The sequence below is a fragment of the Marmota flaviventris genome, chromosome 5, assembly GCF_047511675.1.
Source record: "Marmota flaviventris isolate mMarFla1 chromosome 5, mMarFla1.hap1, whole genome shotgun sequence".
NCBI classification, from domain to species: Eukaryota; Metazoa; Chordata; class Mammalia; order Rodentia; family Sciuridae; genus Marmota; species Marmota flaviventris.
The window spans coordinates 20,668,383-20,682,033 of NC_092502.1; positions in this window are offsets into that span (position 1 = coordinate 20,668,383).

Consider the following 13,651-nt stretch of genomic DNA (forward strand, 5'->3'; position numbering starts at 1 on the left):
CTAAACATGTAGTAGGTATGAATACTTATTAGTTAAATGAATCTAACTAGTCCTTTCCTTAAACCAGGACAGGCACCGTGGTTGTCCTCTTTTTAAATGGGGTAACAAAGACTCTGCCTTGCTTTGGGGTCACCCGGCTCATGTAGGTAGCTTACCTGGGGTACAGATTCAGACTGTCTGCCCTCAGACCTCAGGCTGCTTTGCCAGTAGCTACAGTTACTGAGGAATAGCATTAAACTTGATCAGCAAAGTTTGTGTTGGCAGTAGAATGTTTGTGGATTTTTTTTAGAAATTGTCTTGCTTACATGGTGTTCTGCTTTGAATCTGAAATGTTCCCCAAAGGTTCCTGTGTGAAAGGCTTGGTGTCCCAGGCAGCCATGTTCAAGGTGGGGCTTTGGGGAAGTGATTGGATGGTGAGGGCTCTGATCTCATCAGTGGATTAATCCACTGAGGGATTCAGTGCTGAATGGATTTTTGTACTCTTGCAAGGTGATGGAAACTCTAAGAGGTGGGACTTAGTTGGAAGGAGTAGGTCCTCAGGGCATGGGGGTGGAGGACATCTTGTCCCTAGCCCTCCCTCCCTGCCTGCCTGGTTTGTGTCTGCCATGGGGTGAGCAGCTAGGCTCTGCCTTGTGCTCCCAGGCAGGCTGTCCCGCCTCACCACAGGCCCACAACCGTGGGTACAAGAGACCACAGACTGGAACTGTGGGACCAAAGTCATCTTTCCTCCTCTGAGCTGATCTTCTCAGGTGTTTTCTCAGTGACAAAAAACTAACACGCATGGCATAATGGATTTCATGTTGTATTAGGCTGTGATTGAGAGGATTAATAAGAATGAAAAACTCAGAAGGTTCCAAGGCCCTGGAAGGGCAGGATAAAGACGTGGGGTGAGATAGTGGGATCCTGGAGCACCACTCCATTGGAAGGGCACCTCTACCTGTTCCACAGTTAGACCTTCTATCAGGGGTCAGGAAGACTTTTATGCAAAGGGTTAGATGGCAAATAGGCCTGTCAGGCCACAGAGTTTCTATTACAATTACTTGTCTCTGCCACCTTAGCAGAAAAGCAGCCACTGAGAATTTATGAAGAGATGAGCATCGTTGTATTCCAATAAAACTTTATTCACAAAAAATAGGGGCCAGGTCAGATTTGGTCTATGGGCTACAGTTTGTGTTTAAGAACACAAGTCAGATCTGATATTTTGAGAGAAAATGGAAATCAGGATTTTTATGTAAAATTCCCCAATTCCAAAAACAGTATGAGCTGCCAGTTTTCCTTAATTTAGTGGCCTGCTGGGTTGCTCAGAGGTTTGTACACTTCCATTCATTCCATAAGACATAAGTATCAACAACCATAATACCATGGCATGTGAGAAACACTGCAGTTCAAAAGAGACAAAGATTCCTCTGAAGCAGGAAATAATAAAGACAGGCTTTATGGGATGGTGTTTGGTGGGATTTAAAAGTTAGGTAAAGATTTTCCATGGGTTGGGCACATTCCCAGAAAAGCAACGGCCTAAGCAAAAATATTTGGGAATCACAATATTCATTTGACAAGGAGTAGCAGGTGATAAGGCTGGAACAGCAGGATGGGAGACCCACTGACTAGGGATTGCAGTCTGGTGTGAGGACTGTGTGCAGTGTGCTTAGAACCACTTTTTGTTGTTGTTGTTGTTTTTTAACAAGTTCATCATTTAATAAGTCTGAATTCATTTTCACCACATGGTATTGTACACAGTCATCTGTTGAAACAGATTTTTTTTAACAGATCTTCCTTTAAAAAAGTCATAGATACTGTGAGTACATTTTCCATGTATTTATTTTTTAATGTAGTGCTGAGGATCAAACCTAGTGCCTCACATGTGTGAGGCAAACGCTCTACCACTGAGCCACAGCTCCACCCATAGAACCACTCTTTAGGAAGATTGGTTATGACAGTGCCCATTAAGAATTGGGGCACAGAGCAATCAAAACCAGGGGGCCAGTTCAGAGACTGTTGTAGTAGGCAGTAATAGTTTGTGTGTTTGTTTGCTTTTTTTTTTTTTTTTTTTTTTTTGGTGCTAGGGATTGAACTCAGGGGCACTCAACCACTGAGCCATATCCCCACCCCTATTTTGTATTTTAATTAGAGACAGGTCTCACTGAGTTGCTTAGTGCCTCATGTTTGCTGAAGGTGGCTTTGAACTCATGATCCTCCTGCCTCAGCCTCCCAAGCCGCTGAGATTACAGGCATGAACCACGATGCCCCTCAATGGTTTCTTGAAATAAACTCTGAGCTCACAGTCAGTGTGCTGGATTATTAGTCCTAGAACTAGAATCCCAGAATGCCAGAGCCCTGAGGAAGTGCAGGCCTACCCACTCCATCCACTGACAGATGGGGGAGCTGAGATCTGAGAGGAGATGTCACATGCCCAAGGCCACACAGCAAGTGAGGACTGAGGCAGGCCTAGCACCTGGGATACCAGGAGCACATACACCAATGTGCTTTGGAAATCATACACTGTCAAAAAGGAAACTGAGTCTGACCACGTGTGTATTGGAGGTCCTAAAAATCAACGCAAAAATAAATAAATAAATAAATAAATTTAAAGACAGCAGGAAAAACACATGTAACAGGTCCAGCAGAGCAGAGCTTATTAGTTTCAGCACATAACTGACTCTTCCTTTCGCAAAACTCCAACACATCAACAGAAAGATGAGGTAAAGGACAGTTTGGAGAACAAGAAATACAAATGATAGATTTGGGGTGGGGGAATTGGGAATTGTACCTAGGGGTGCTCTACCATTACACCAAGCCCTTTTTAATTTTTTATTTTGAGACAGGGTCTTGCTGAGTTGCTCAGGCTGACCTCCAATTTTTGATTCTCCCACCTTGGCCTTCTGAGTAGCTGGGATTATAGGCAAGCATCACCGTACTCGGCTCCTACTTTTTTTTGTTTTTTTTTTTAATGGCGATTTAATCCTGATGAAGATCCAGCTTTCTAACATGGCTGTTGATAGGGGATGTTCTGATACAGGCTTCCTAGAGGTCAATTTATAATCTGTTTCAGAAGTCTTAAAACTGTTCACATCCTTTGTGTAAGTCAGGGTTCTCCAGAGACTCAGAACCAATGGGAGTTGATTGGTTGACTAATTAATTATGAGGATTAGGCTCATGTGTTTATGCAGACAAGTCCCAAAGTCTGCAGGGCAAGTTGTATAGTTCAACTAGTTCAAGTCCAAGTCCTACAGCCTGAGAACTAGGAGAGCTGGTGGGATAATTTCACTCTGAATGCTGGTGAACTTGAGTCTGAGGGTAAGAAAGAGCCATGTCCCAACTCAAGGGCAGTCAGGCAAAGAGAGAACTCTCTCCCACCTGCTTTTTTTATTCTATTCAGGCATAGACTGACTGGAAGAGGCCCACCCACAATAGGGAGGGCATCTGCATCAGCCCGTCTACCGACAACGTTAATGTCTTCCAGGAAGTCCTCATAGCCACACCCAGAACAGTAATCGACCAAATATGTGGGCACCCCATTGCCTGATCAGGTTGACACAAAAAATTAACCATCACATCCTTCATTACAGTGGTTTCACTTCTAGGAATGTATCCCCAGTATGTAACTGAAGAAGCATAAAATCATTACATTTTTAGAATCTTCCTCTCCGGGTTGTTTATAACGGAGAAAATCCAGAAATGATGTAAGAGTTATAAGGTGTTTTTAGTCATATTTTAAAATATTTAACTTAAAAAACTGGTTAAATTATCCCTGATATAACTTTTTTTTTTTAATTTGCTACCAGAGATTAAACCCAGAGGTGCTTAATCACTGAGCCACATCCCCAGCCCTTTGGGGTATTTTATTTAGAGAGAGAGACTCACTAATTTGCTTAGGGACTCACTAAGTTGCTGAAGCTGGCTTTGAACTCAAGATCCTCCTACCTCAGCCTCCCAAGCCACTAGGATTACAGGTGTGCACCACCGAGCCCAGGTGTATGATAGAACATTATGCAGTCATTAAAATATCTTCAAAAGGCATTTTTAAGGTATCTCATGAAAAATGCTCATGAGATCATTTTGGGCGTAGAAGCAGCAGGAAACAAAACTACGTATATGTGAGATAGCTTAATGATCCCATACTAACTTTTGCTCACTCTTATGCAGCACCCTCCAAAGGCCAGGCATTCTTGCCATTTGATCTTCATATTATAAAGTGGGAACTGTTGTTATCACCATTTTGCAAACAAGGACTCTGGGGTTAACTAACTTAGCCTGAGATCACCAATGGGAAAGAATCCAAGCCAAGGTTGAAGTCAGAGGATTCTTACTCTGAGTCTTAGCTTTCATCCTTGAGCTGGTGGAAGGCAGGATAGGTAGGTAGGGTAGGGCTTGGGTGCAGACAACACATCACAATATCCTGAGAGGTGGGATAAAATTCCGTATCTCCGTTAAGTGGAAACTTCTCCCTTGGGGTATTCAGCACTAAAATCTGGGCTCAATCTGACTCCCTTCTCTCTCTCCCACCCCATATCTAGTCCATCACCAGATCCTGTCAACTCTTATTTTCAACTCAGCTGTGGATGTGGCTCCTTTCCTCCTCTGCTACCTCCACCTAGTCCAAGCCCCTGCCCCTCTTGTCTGGGTTACAAGCTGTCTCCAATGGTCTGCCTTGCCCCCCACTGTCCCTGTACCCAGCCAAGGATGCTATTGCACTGATATAAATTGTTTACCTGCTGGGGGAGGGGTGTCAAGACCTTTAATAATATTTAATCATGCTCTAATAATGTTAGAAAGAGAAATGGTATTTACATAATTTTAAAAGGCTTTAATATTTTAAAGCATTTGCCTTTAACCCCGGGGTTAGGGTTAGGGTTAGGGTTTGAATTCATCTGAGGACCTGCTACCCTGATCCTCATTTTGAATTCAAGTCTCTGCCTATCTGGAAGCTTTGGTAGCTCCTTATAGAAGGTGACTTAGTGACATCCTGGTGGCCCAAGGAAAGCAGTGCCCTTCCTTTTGCTGGAAGTTGGGGCTCCCTGGCTAGAGGGTCCCATGGGCAACTTGTCTGGTCACTTTTTACTGTCCAGTCTCAGTCTCCTTCCTGTTCATTGTCTGTCAGGCAAGGGAGGTCTGGCAGGCTTTGGGAGCTTTGAAGTTAATGGTTCCTTTTATTTTCTCCTCCTGCAATCTGGGAAGTTCTTGGCATCTTGGTTCCATTATTCCCCACAGAATCCCAGTCAGACTGGAAGGCTCCTACTGCATCCCTAATCCTGGTTCCCAAACCAGGGCTGATGCTGTGTGTGTGGCCCGTGCAGAGTTTCTTTAAAAAGCCAATATGTACCAATCAGGAGATGTCTCCAGTCCCTCAGGGAGTTTGCACAGACTTGCATTTGGTTCTAAATAGCAATGTCCTAGTAAGATTCTAACGTGTTCTTTTATTATTATGAATGACAAAATAATATTAGAGAGTAGTGTATGCTTCCACTCAAAGTCAGAACAACCCTTTAAGGAAAGAGTGGTTGCTGGGCTGGGGATGTGGCTCAAGTGGTAGCGCACTCGCCTGGCATGCGTGCAGCCCGGGTTCGGTCCTCACCACCACATACAAAGATGTTGTGTCCGCCGAAAACTAAAAAATAAATATTAAAATTCAAAAAAAAAAAGGAAAGAGTGGTTTCTTCATTTTACTAATATGAACAAGGCCCTAAGTGGCTTGTCTGAAGTCTTGCAAATTTCTGGATCCCATTTGAAAATGGGGACAACTCCTTATCAGTCCAAAGTCTGGGCCAGAGGGTTCCTTTAACACGCCCCCAGCCCCCACTGGCTCTGCCATCCACATGTCCACTGATATTAATTCAGTAAACCCATATCAACTGCCTCCTTTACTTCAGGCTCTGTACTAGGCGCCAGGGATACAAATATGACAAACGCTGTCCTCGTCTTCCAGGAGCCAGGCCTGTGTGAGGGCAGACAGAGATGGGCATGGGAGAACTGAAGGAAAGGGGATGGCTAACTCCTTGGGGACGAGGGACACCTACTCTCATCTGGGCCTGTGGCACAGTGCATGGCAAACAGATTTTATTCACAAACAGATTTTTATCATATTTATTGACAAAAATATTGAAAATTATCATAAAATTGAAGAATAAGTTTTTGAAAAACTAGAAAAGGGGAAATTTTGGCCCCAAAGAGGAAACTAGGTAAGTGCCAGTTAAGAGTAAAAATGGAGCTGGGGTTGTAGCTCAGTGGTAGAGCACTTGCCTAAGCATGTGTGAGGCACTGGGTTGATCCTCAGCACCACATAAAAATAAATAGAGAAATAAAGGTTTAAAAATCTAAAAAAAAAAAAAAAATCTGTTAATCATACTTAAAAAAAGAGTAAAATGGCATAGAACATCTCTGGAGGGAAACATAAATGGATTTCTTCTGGGATGGAGTTCACAGGAACAGGATGAGAACAGTATTGACGACACAATTTGCAGAACCCATTGCAAAATAAAAATACTGGAACCTTTGTTCAAAAAGTAGGAAAAAGTATTATTAAAGGTATTCAGATAAACAATTTTTTCCCTCCCTCCCATCTTTCTTGATTTTTTCTTTTCTTTTTTTTTTTTTTTTTTGTTGGTACTAGGGGTGGAACCCAGGGCCTCACACATGCCAGGCAAGAGCTATACCAACTGAACTATATATATATATCCAGCCCAGGTTTTTTTTTTTTTTAATAATATGCTATTTAATGTTCTCAGTAAAGGAAAATTTGAAATATTAGTATTAAAATTAGTATTAATACTTTTGTTGTATATTAACATTGGTGTTAATAATTCATCTTTATGTTGTAAAATGCCAGTTTTAAATGAAAAAAAAAACTATTTAACTCATCCTGAATCACTGAAATTGCACACCTATTTTGCAACTGGTACATACATACATATTTAGTTCTAACCACAAACAGTAGAAATGCTGCACAAAACTAACTTGATTATTTTTATTGTCCCTCTTGATACACACATGCACATCTAATCTATATTCTCTACGTTTGGCTTATTCAAAAGTAAAGAAGAGCTGAAGGAAGAGGAACTAGTGATTCACCCAATATTCTTTCCCTTCTCTGTCATGGTACCTGGATGCCTAAGGCAGGGAGTTAACAGTCATATGAAAGCATATAACAGGGTTTCTTGGTAATCCATGTTACTTAGAATGATATTGCCTTTTATTACAGGGCAGAATTGTGTACCCCAAAAGATAACCCTAACTCTTAATACCCTAGATTGTGACCTTTTTAGGGGGAATAGGGTTGTTGCAGATGTCATTAGTTACAATGAGGCCATCCTGGAGTAGGGTGGGCCCTTAGTCCAATATGACAGGTGTCCTTATAAGAATAGGTGAAGGCAGGAGGGAAGAAGGTCAGGTGAAGATGCAGACAGTTTGGAGTCATGCAGCCAAAAGCCAAGGAACAAGGACTCCTGACTACTACCAGAAACTAGGAAGCAGCAAAGAAGGTCCTTCCCTAGAGTCTTCAAGGGAGCATAGCCAGGCCTGACTTCAAATTTCTGGCATCCAGAACCAAGAGAATGCATGTCCGTGTCCTTAAGCAACTTTGCTTGTGCACTTTGTTACAGCAACCCTAGGAAACAAGCAGCACCTTCCTTCTGGGCACAAAGCAAATTCTGGTTCAAATGGAACCCTCAGCCTCCCAAGGCTATCACTGCCCACCCTCTCCCGCAGCTTGTAAACCTAACCCACCTGCCTTGTAATCCCTTGGAATCTCAACCCATACAGTGCTTCATAGATCCACAGGAATTCTGTGCTCATGAGGCACAGGATATGAAAGGCAAATGAGACTGCAAGGAACAGCAGACACCTATTGCACTTATTTGCTCTGCTCTCCTGCACACTCCACTGTCATAACAAACTTCATTTATGGAACACAGGTTGAAAGATGAATTCTTCAGAATTTCAGTGGTGGAGCATTGGACTGAGCACAGATGCTATACAACTGCATGGGTCACACGGAGAGGCATGAAGCTGACGCTGGGCACAGGGAGATTTTTCACTTATTCCTCTTGTATTTTTGTCACATTATACCCTTTTCTATTATTATTTAAAAAGGTAATATGGGACATATTCATAAATGTCCTAATTTTTTAGTTCTGTTTGCAAATTGTTGCTTTTTTTTTTTTTTTTTGGTATTTCCTGCCTGATTGTCAGGCCTAATCTGCAGAATGATATCTCAAGAATTTCTAGGCAAGCATCACAAAGGATTTGATTTGGCAAATGTTCTTTTGATTATGTAGAGGAAACAGCTAGGAACAGTTTAAAGGGGTGAGCTTGAGTTTTGATTAAAGACCAAAGTGATAACAAGGCAGATGTCTTCCAAGCCAGACTTCATGCGTTTGGTCCTAAATAGCAAGTGCAAACCATTAAGACCCAGAGGAAACACTACTCAAAGTATATGCCTCAGTGTCCCCTGGAAAGTTGTGTTGAAAGAATTTATATCTTTGACCCATTTGCCCAGAATATCCACTGCAGTGTGGTTCTGGCAGCAAAAGCTGGAAACAGCCTCAATGTCCAGCAAAAGAAGACCAGTTACATACATCACTATAGATCCATCCTTTGGGACTATGGGATACCATGCAGCTCCATGGGCACTGCCACAAACAACCGAGTGGGGAAAAAGGGGGTGCATAAAAACATTCACATTATGCTACCATTGATGTAAAAGGAAAAAAGGCATGAGGGTCTATGTTGGTAAACGCATAGGTCACTTTTTAAGGAAACATAAGTGATGGCTGTCCTTGGGAAGGAGTTTGAGGTCTGGGACCAGGGTGACAGCATGTGCATTTTACTGTATGTGTGAGTTTGTATCATATAAAAAACAAGAGAGTCAAGTCTATCGCCAAATTTGCAGTCAATAAAATAATACTACGGTGGAAATATTTGATCAATTGTCTTTAAGGAAAGTTGGAAAAAGCAGAGAATTCTCCCCTCCCCCAATTTAAACATAAGAAATCTGAAGACAGGTAGAATACATTTGTTTTAAGTGTGTGCTTCCCCGTCCATGAGGTTCAGGGGGTGAGGGTGGAGCAGGGGTAACGGATCCATAACAAGTACTTAAAGTTTAGTTTTTAAATGAGTGAGTGGATGACAGAATATTTCTTCTTGGCTTGGCTAGGGATGGAGCAGATGAAAGAGGCTACTCCAGCTCCCTGCTGTCCAGAACAGGAAGCCTCTCTCTGCTAAGGGCACCTTTGGACAGTGACTCACCACCAAAGCCATCAGTTTATTGGTGCAATGTATTTTTACTCTTCGGAGATAAAACTGGGAAATGAGGGGCTCCTGAGAATGTGGAATACAAGAGCACGGAAGGAGAATGTTTAGAATCCTCTTAAAATAGCCTCTGGAGAAAAGCCCCAAGTATCTGCTTCCCTCTGTTATCAGCACTCCTGATAACTGATAGCTGAGCTTTAGGAAAAGGGGACCACAAACTACCTAATAAAGGCCTTTATTCTTTTCATGTGCAGAAAAGAAAGGTTTTGAAAAAGAAATAAGAACTGGTGTGTGTGGGGGGGGGCGGGGCATGGGGGGTTGGGGGGGAAGCAAAACAAAAATACAACCACCACAAGTTGTTCAATGGAAGGCTTCTCTAGTAAAATCTATGTTGTGATTTTAAAATAGCATTCATTGGGAAAGATAATGGAATTAGTTGGATGTAACGTTCCTGTGTTCACATATGAACATAAGACCAACATAACTCATCACGTAAACCACAAGAATGGGAAGTTACACTCCATGTACGTATGATATGTCAAAATACACTCTGCTGTCATGTACAACTAAAAAGAACAAATAAAAAAATAAAATAGCCTTCACTCTTTTTATGTGGTTATGGAAGTAATACATGTTTCTTGTAGAAAATTTAGAAAATTGCAGATATACTAGAAAAAAGTAAATTAAAATTTCCCATAATTCTACTGCTCTGATCACACAGTATGAATATGAATGAACATATATGAATGTAGTACAATTGGAATTATACTGTAGATTTCTATTTATTTAATGTATCGTGAACATTTTCCTAATTCATTATACATTCCTTTAAAAAAATTTTTTTAAGATGTGGATTGTTGTTAGACAGGTCCTGTTCTGACAGTTTGCTATTAAAAAAAAAAAAAAGAATTTTGATGAAACCTCTTCTAAATAAATCTTTGTGCTCATCTGCTTTTTTTTTTATAATTTTTTTTAAGAGAGAGGAGAGAGAGAGAGAGATGGGGAGAGAGAGAGAGAGAGAGAATTTTTTAATATTTATTTCTTTTAGTTATTGGCGGACACAACATCTTTGTTTGTATGTGGTGCTGAGGATCGAACCCGGGCCACACGCATGCCAGGCGAGCGCGCTACCGCTTGAGCCACATCCCCAGCCCTGCTTTTTTTTTTTTAAGAATAAATTTCCAGGAGTGGAATAGTTGGGTCAAATGATACACTCTTAAAACTTTTTCATGTTGTTGTTCAGACAGATGGCATTAATTTATATACCCAACAAACTGTATATTTGCCAACTTTGTGTATTATGCTTTCAAAACTCTTTGCCAAAAATGTACCCACTGTTTTATAAATTTTTACTGTGCTTCCTAGTGAGTATGGGCACTTAAAAATGATATTTACTCATGCACAGTGGTCCATACCTATAATCCTGGCTACTTGGGACACAGGCAGGAGGATCGAAAGTTCGAGGTCAGCTGGGGCAATTTTGTAAGATCCTTTCTCAAAATAAAATAAAATCAAAAGGGTTGTGGGTGTACCTCAGTGGTAAGGGACTTGCCTAACATGCATGAAGCCCTAGATTCAATTTTCCATACTGCAAAAATTAAAAAAAAATAAAAAACATTTACCTGTGTGAATTTCTTTGATGGCATGTCTGTTCAAGGTCTTCCTTCATTTCTGCATGTAGCATGGTTAGTGTTTTACATAATTTATAAGAGATCTATATACTAAGATCAACCTTTTGTCACATGTGTTAAAAAAAATTTCTCCTATTTGTCACTTGCCTTGTTGGTAATGATATCTGATGTATCTAAATCTTGCATATTTCTTCAAATTTATTTACTCATCCTTACTCTTGGTTTCTTCCTATGTCTTAGTATCTAGACCTTCCCCTCTGAATAATTCACCTATATTTTCTTCTAATTTTCTGGTGATTTTTGTTGGTTTGCAGTTCTTACATTTTGGTGACAGTTTAAGTAAATCCTTACTTTTATACCTTCCATTAATTTCTGCAATTTTACCTAATTTATTAAATAAAGAATTTATCCACTTATCCCTTTCCCAACAAAAATGAAATGCCATAATTATTACAGTGGAGTTTTAGATATACTGAATTTTATAGATTTTCAGTTATTCCCCTGATGCTTAATGTATTCATTCTTGTGACAACATTGGTTGTAAAGTTTTCAATATGCTTTAAGATTGGGGGGGGGGGGCTGGGGTTGTGGCTCAGCGGTAGAGTGCTTGCCTAGCACATGTGAGGTGCTAGGTTCGATCCTCGGCACCACATAAAAATAAATAAATAAAATAAAGGTATTGTGCCCAACAACACCTAAAAAAAAAATTTTAAAAAACAATTTTGTATGGTACAGAATAGAGGACACAGAAACCAATCCACAAAACTACAACTATCTTATATTTGATAAAGGGGCTAAAAGCATGCAATGGAGGAAGGATAGCATCTTCAACAAATGGTGCTGGGAAAACTGGAAATCCATATGCAACAAAATGAAACTGAATCCCTTTCTCTCGCCATGCACAAAAGTGAATTCAAAATGGATCAAGGAGCTTGATATCAAATCAGAGACACGCCGTCTGATAGAAGAAAAAGTTGGCTACGATCTACATTCGGTGGGGTCGGGCTCCAAATTCCTCAATAGGACACCCATAGCACAAAAGTTAATAACTAGAATCAACAAATGGGACTTACTCAAACTAAAAAGTTTTTTCTCAGCAAAAGAAACAATAAGAGAGGTAAATAGGGAGCCTACACCCTGGGAACAAATCTTTACTCCTCACACTTCAGATAGAGCCCTAATATCCAGAGTATACAAAGAACTCAAAAAATTAGACAATAAGAGAACAAACAACCCAATCAACAAATGGGCCAAGGACCTGAACAGACACTTCTCAGAGGAGGACATACAGTCAATCAACAAGTACATGAAAAAATGCTCACCATCTCTAGCTGTCAGAGAAATGCAAATCAAAACCACCCTAAGATACCATCTCACTCCAGTAAGATTGGCAGCCATTATGAAGTCAAACAACAACAAGTGCTGGCGAGGATGTGGGGAAAAGAGTACACTTGTACATTGCTGGTGGGACTGCAGATTGGTGCAGCCAATTTGGAAAGCAGTATGGAGATTTCTTGGAAAGCTGGGAATGGAGCCACCATTCGACCCAGCTATTCCCCTTCTTGGTCTATTCCCTAAAGACCTAAAAAGAGCATGCTACAAGGACACTGCTACATCGATGTTCATAGCAGCACAATTCACAATAGCAAGACTGTGGAACCAACCTAGATGCCCTTCAATAGACGAATGGATTAAAAAAAAGTGGCATTTATACACAATGGAGTATTACTCTGCATTAAAAAATGACAAAATCATAGAATTTGCAGGGAAATGGATGGCATTAGAGCAGATTATGCTAAGTGAAGCTAGCCAATCCCTAAAAAACAAATGCCAAATGTCTTCTTTGATATAAGGAGAGTAACTAAGATCAGAGTAGGGACGAAGAGCAGGAGAAGAAGATTAACATTTAACAGGGATGAAAGGTGGGAGGGAAAGGGGGAGAGAAGGGAAATTGCATGGAAATGGAAGGAGACCCTCAGGGTTATACAGTGGAGGGGGTAGAGAGAGAGGAGGGGAGGGGAGGGGAGAGGTGGGGAGGGGGGAGGGGGGAGGATGGGAAAGGCAGCGCGGAGCACAACAGACACTAGTATGGCAATATGTAAATCAATGGATGTGTAACTGATGTGATTCTGCAATCTGTGTATGGGGTGAAGGTGGGAGTTCATAATCCACTTGAATCAAAGTGTGGAATATGATATGTCAAGAAATTTGTAACGTTTTGAACAACCAACAATAAAAAATTAAAAATAAATAAATTATTATAATGGCACTTGAAAGCAGTAAAAAAAAACAATTTTGTAAAAATATAAGTATCTTCTCATTTAAAACATTAATTTCTTAGCTTTTCTCACTGATTTCCTTCCATTAGTATGTTAGAAAAATTGTTACATTCCCTCCTACCCATTCTGAACCATTAGGATTTTAGTAGAGTAAGTTTGGTAAAGTTTGTGTTTTTACCTCTTTCTATACCTTCTAGTATTCCTTACTATCTTTCAACCTTTGCGATTTCCTCATTAAAGGCCTACACTTTTTTATTGGCTTATTCCAGGAATTTTCTTTCACAAGGGCTCATAATTGTTTTATGTTAAAAATTTTTTTACATAAACAAATCTCATTATTACAAACAATTATAATGCACTCATTAAAAAATGTAGAAAAAAAAAAAAACCCAATGCTTTTCAAGGGGCTGGGAACACAGCTCAGAGGTATAGTGCTTTTCTAACATGCAGGAGGCCCTGGGTTGAACCCAGGACCACACATAAGAATGCTGTTCATAC